Source organism: Conger conger, chromosome 19 (genome assembly GCF_963514075.1).
Source record: "Conger conger chromosome 19, fConCon1.1, whole genome shotgun sequence".
In the NCBI taxonomy this organism is placed as follows: Eukaryota; Metazoa; Chordata; class Actinopteri; order Anguilliformes; family Congridae; genus Conger; species Conger conger.
Window position 1 is genome coordinate 19,407,816 of NC_083778.1, and position 6,000 is coordinate 19,413,815.

General features: G+C 50.3%; 1 protein-coding gene across 2 annotated transcripts in view; it reads right to left on the minus strand.

Annotated features, from left to right (window-relative positions):
* LOC133119387 (thyrotropin-releasing hormone-degrading ectoenzyme-like) overlaps positions 1-6,000 on the minus strand; it is a 127,658-nt gene that overhangs the window by 53,302 nt on the left and 68,356 nt on the right. The gene's annotated exons all lie outside the window — the stretch shown is intronic.

Sequence of the window (6,000 nt, forward strand, 5' to 3'; positions counted from 1 at the left end):
TGCCCCTACGCTAACGTGCTAATGCGCTAACGTGCTAACGCACCGAGCACTGCACAGCCGGAACGGATCAGACTTTTACAAAACAAACAACGAACAAAAGAATCTGTTCAAGTTTCCAAACTTTCGTGTTGTTGCTGGGTTCCCCAGACGGTTTAGCGGAGGACGGTACAGCGGAAGGAGGAGGACCGGGGGACATACGCACCAGCAGGAGCCGGGGTGGCGTGGTGGAGAGAGTCACGTACCGCCACTGTAAACTGAGCGCCATTAACACTGCCTCCATCTGGACCATATGTTTTCACAACAGGGCGTGCTTTGTTTCCCGGCCTTGATGGTATTTCATTTAGGATTCCCCGTCGCCGATTCTTAAAAACACAGAGGCACTCGCTGCCTACCAAAGCCACCTGTGTACCTGCTGATAAACCCAGCACAACAAAACTACCTCAACGAGCCAAAGGGACTTAGTGAAGGGCAGTTTACCACAACAGTTTACCACAATATGGTCCCGATGTTCTTAAATATCTGAAATAAGTTTCACACAGACACAGACAGACAGACAGACAGACAGACACAGACACACTCACACTCAAACTCACACTCACACTCACACTCACACTCACACTCACTCTCACACTCTCACACTCTCACACTCTCACACTCTCACACTCTCACACTCTCACACTCTCTCTCTCTCTCTCTCTCTCACTCACTCACACACTCACATTCACAGTCACACACTCACACACACACACACACACACACACACACACACACACACACACACACACACACACACACACACAAACACGGCACAGATGTTTGTAACAGTCACAGGCAGGTGTGTGGACTCCCGTCTCATTAATCCTGGTGACAGGCACACAGAGCCAGGTGAGCTCTCGGCCCCCTCCAGCACGTCGCACGTCACACACCAGCATCGGCAGAGCATCGCTCCTGACACGCCCAGGACGTCCAGGCCCTCTCCACGCCAGGCCCTTATCGCAGGCTGGCCCGGGACAGGCCAGCAGGTGGGACAGATGCTCCTGTGGAGGTGCGTGGGGCTCTAAGTGGCCTTTCGTTCGTTCTGCTCAGGGAGCTGGGCCGCCGCCCGTAACCATGGCAGCTGCTGCGCTTTCCCCTCTGACCTCCGCCGTTCCTCTGCAGCCGCGCAGAGAGAACATCCTGCTCCTCGCTGGGAAATCACAGACTCCATCAGGGTCCTAATATACTGCTGGTCATCCGATCCACCTTTCGGCAGCCTGTCGTGACATGGGGGGTAACCTGTCGTGACGCGGGGGCAGCCTGTTGTGACATGGGGCAGCCTGTCGTGACACGGGGGAGCCTGTCGTGACACGGGGGCAGCCTGTCGTGACGCGGGGGCAGCCTGTTGTGACGCGGGGGCAGCCTGTTGTGACATGGGGCAGCCTGTCGTGACACGGGGGAGCCTGTCGTGACACGGGGGCAGCCTGTCGTGACATGGGGGAGCCTGTCGTGACACGGGGAGCCTGTCGTGACACGGGGAGCCTGTCGTGACACGGGGGCAGCCTGTTGTGACATGGGGGCAGCCTGTAGCCTAGGGGCTAAGGTACAGGCCAGGGGCCCGGAAGGCTGGTGGTTGGTGGAACAAGCCCTGGCGTAGCCATGATAAGATCCACACAGCCGTTGGGCCTTGAACAAAACCCTTAACCCCACATTGCTCCAGGGGGGACTGTCCCTGGCTGAGGACAATCAACTGTAAGTCACTTTGGATAAAAGCATCAGCGAAATAATAATTATCAATTATTATTATTATTATTATTACTATTATTATTATTGTTATTATTAGGCAAAGTGAGCTGCTGGTGAGTGAGGCTGATTTGAGGGTGGGGTGCTGACCGTGGTGGGGACAGCGATCGCTCCTGTCATTTGAGGGGTGCCCAGGGGTGTTGTGAGTCCTCGGACATTGCCTTTCACATTTTGTCTCTGCTCTCGACAGGGGCCCAGTGCAGCAGCCAGCCCAGCTTCATAGGAGCAAAAAGGCCGCGGAGTTCTATGCGAAGTTGTGAACAGAGATTTTTCTGTTCAATGTTTCATGTTCTTTTTTGGGATGAAGGTCCGCTCGCAGCTCAGCTGAAGGCGAAGTTTCTAAAGGAGACAAAGAAGCACGGGCCAAGAGGAATGGAGTGGAATGGGGGGGGGTAGGGGCTGCTAATGATGACTGAGCTTATGTTTGGACCAGCTGACACGATCGAGGAGGGGAGGGGGGCGAGAGCTATGACTCACGGCCCGTTCTCCATCTACGTCTGGAGAGGGTGGAGCCCTGCCTCAGTCAGTGAAGGCCTGATGTGTCTGTGTGTGTGGACCATATCTCATATCAGTGATGAGAGGGGTGAGGTGGAGAGAGGGAGGGGGGGGGGTGTTGGGGGGGGGGAGGGGGGGCAGGTGGGAGGAGGTACGTTCAGCATCACGACACACACACACACAGAAAAAACCTGTATGTGTGTGTGCCTGGCGCAGTGGAAACCGAGTCTTTGTTTTGTTGTGTTAATGATGCAGGCATGAATTCATTTCACCGCCACGGATATGAGATATGAGTAATTCAGGGTTCAGGGACGCCGTTGCATTCTGGGAACACTGACACCAGATGGTTTGGGTTTGTCTTTCTTGGCAAGGGAGTATGTTCTTCCTGGTTGTTTGCCATGCTTTTGTTTTTGCATTAAAACAAATTGCACAACTCCAAACATCCTCCAAGGACAACTTGCAATTGTGACAAGATGGGGCCCTGGAAGATCATTCTCTAAATCGCTGCAATGAGTCGAGAGAAATGTAATTGTTGAGGTAGATTTGCATGCAATATAAAGGATAACCAAACGATCCTTTGGAAACCATTGGCCAGAATGACAGGAATAACACCCAGTTGCTTTGAGGGCAAATGCAATTCAATAAACCAAAACGTTATTGTTGCAGGGAGACATGGTGGACAACCTTAAAAGGTCCATGCCAATGAAAATGAGTTTTCACCAAATGGTTGCTTCTGATTGGTCATGCTGTCGTAAACCTACGTGGCCCTTAATGTGAACACTTCTGTTCTGGTTTGAAGTTTATATTCTGCTAGATACAGCTTGGTGTTTTTAGAACAACTGAAGCAATCTAAACGTTCAATCCTGTGCCTGGAGCTCGACTGTCCTGCAGGTTTTCACTCCTAACTTAAAGCACACCTTGTTCAAGAGCCAGATCTCCTGTTGAGCTGCTAATTAGCAGACTCAAGAGCGCCAAACGAGGGTTGAAATGAAAATCTGCCAGATGGTGGATCTCCAAGAAAAGGGATAGGGAACCCTATCATTGGAAGATATTATACTGTGGAAAAAAAAATATATATATATATTTTTTTTTTTCAAATAACTTTCTACAGTCATTGAAAAGGAAGGGCCAGTCATGTGGACCCACTCTTCTGGTACCACTTGGTTTCAGGGTTATTGCTGCAAAAGTGATATAAAAAAAAAAAAAAGGAGCAGATATAACAGTCATTTCATATCAGTCAAGCCATCCGTTATCTTTACACAACTGTACTTACACAGCACAACCACAACCAAGACAACCTCTGGGTTTGTGTCAGTAATACAATTCAGCATAATGTTTGTATCCACTGGGCTGAAAAGATATGCATGAATATACTGTAAATTCCATTTTCCTTTGGCAGAATACTGTACTGATTCAGCCAAAACAACGTAGAGACGATTTCTTCAGACTAATTTCTCCTAATGCTGCACATACCATGATTTTAAAAACAATTTTGAGTCTTGATGAAGAGTCATCAGCACACAAGGGTGCGTGCTTCAGCTCAAGTCAAGCTTGCAGCACAAACCGACTCCAACTGACAGTGTCCCATTGTGAGAGTTAGAAAATAAATCTAATTTCAAATGATATATCAGCGGCATAATGACCGCTGACGGAGGAACAGTGAGTTTTATAGCTGGCTGTGCATTAACGCTGTACCAAAACAGCAGCCTGCGATAAGACGACTAAGGCCGGACCATCATATTATCCAAAAATATTTCATACCCAAATCATATATACAAAATGGGATAATAACTATAGTTATCCAAACTGTTCCCTGTGTTATTGTAACGGGGTGTATTTTGTTGTGCAACACCACGATCATTTAAAAAAATAATAATACTGATGACGTGATGTCATTCCTTCGGTCCGTGAATACGCGATGTTATTAATTATAAGGTACCGGAGGGGACTGGATTGGAAGTCGGACAGAGAGAGGAAGAGATTTTCTGGACCGAAACGTGCTTGCGTGTTGAAAAATGTTCTCCCAGTCTGCTCGACCGGGATCCAGGGGGGGAGGTGTGGGGCGGGGGGCGGGGGTCGGGGGGAGAGGGGGAGGCGTGGGGTGGGGGGAGAGGGGGAGGTGTGGGGCGGGGGGAGAGGGGTAGAGGGGGAGGCGTGGGGCGGGGAGCGGGGGTCGGGGGGGAGAGGGGGAGGCGTGGGGCGGGGGGCGGGGGGAGAGGGGGAGGCGTGGGGCGGGGGTGGGGGGGAGAGGGGGAGGCGTGCTGCTGGGATGGAGGAGGTCTGCAGGCCCGACAGTCTGCCCTCTCACCCAGCACTGCTGAGTCCACTGACAACCTCCCTCTCTCTCTGTCTGTCTGTCTCTCCTTCTCCTTCTCCCTCTCTCTCACACACACATATACTCTCTCCCCCTCTCTCTGTCTCACACATACATACTCCCTCTCTCTCTCTCACACACACACACACACACACACACACACACACACACACACACTCTCTCTCCCTCTCTCTCTCTCCCTCCCACTCTCTCCTCTCAATCCCGAGGAGGTGAGAGTCCCCGGCAAATCACAGGCACCGTGCCACAACCAAATCTGAAAGGCTCACCCTTGTACAACTGAAGTAATGAGTTATATACGGATTCTCCTTTCTGCGACAGGTGGAAAATATCACCTCCTGGCCCCTGTGAGGGCAGGTTTAATCAGAACTCATCCCATCCCCATTGTGCTCCTGCTAATAGAGGAACAGCTCTCTGAGAGCTCATTCACACTGCAGGAGCCTCACTACGGAGGGGCTCGGAGATCGCTAATTTACCTGAACTGCACCTGTTACTGAGGTCCTACCTGATCTCCACCTGTTACTGAGGTTCTACCTGAACTGCACCTGTCACTGAGGTTCTACCTGATCTCCACCTGTTACTGAGGTTCTACCTGAACTGCACCTGTTACTGAGGTTCTACCTGAACTACGACTGTTACTGAGGTCCTACCTGAACTACGACTGTTACTGAGGTTCTACCTGAACTGCACCTGTTACTGAGGTTCTACCTGAACTGCACCTGTTACTGAGGTTCTACCTGAACTACGACTGTTACTGAGGTTCTACCTGAACTGCACCTGTTACTGAGGTTCTATCTGAACTGCACCTGTTACTGAGGTTCTACCTGAACTGCACCTGTTACTGAGGTTCTACCTGAACTACGACTGTTACTGAGGTTCTACCTGAACTGCACCTGTTACTGAGGTTCTACCTGAACTACGACTGTTACTGAGGTTCTACCTGAACTGCACCTGTTACTGAGGTTCTACCTGAACTACGACTGTTACTGAGGTTCTACCTGAACTGCACCTGTTACTGAGGTTCTACTTGAACTGCACCTGTTACTGAGGTTCTACCTGAACTACGACTGTTACTGAGGTTCTACCTGAACTGCGACTGTTACTGAGGTTCTACCTGAACTGCACCTGTTACTGAGGTTCTACCTGAACTGCACCCATTACTGAGGTTCTACCTGAACTACGACTGTTACTGAGATTCTACCTGGACTATGACTGTTAGTCAGATTTTACCTGAACTATGACTACTAGTCAGATTTTACCTGAACTATGACTACTAGTCAGATTTTACCTGAACTATGACCGTGACTCAGCTTTACCTGAACTGTGACCATGACTCAGCTTTACCTGAACTGTGACCATGACTCAGGTCTACCTGCACAGTGACCGTGACCCAG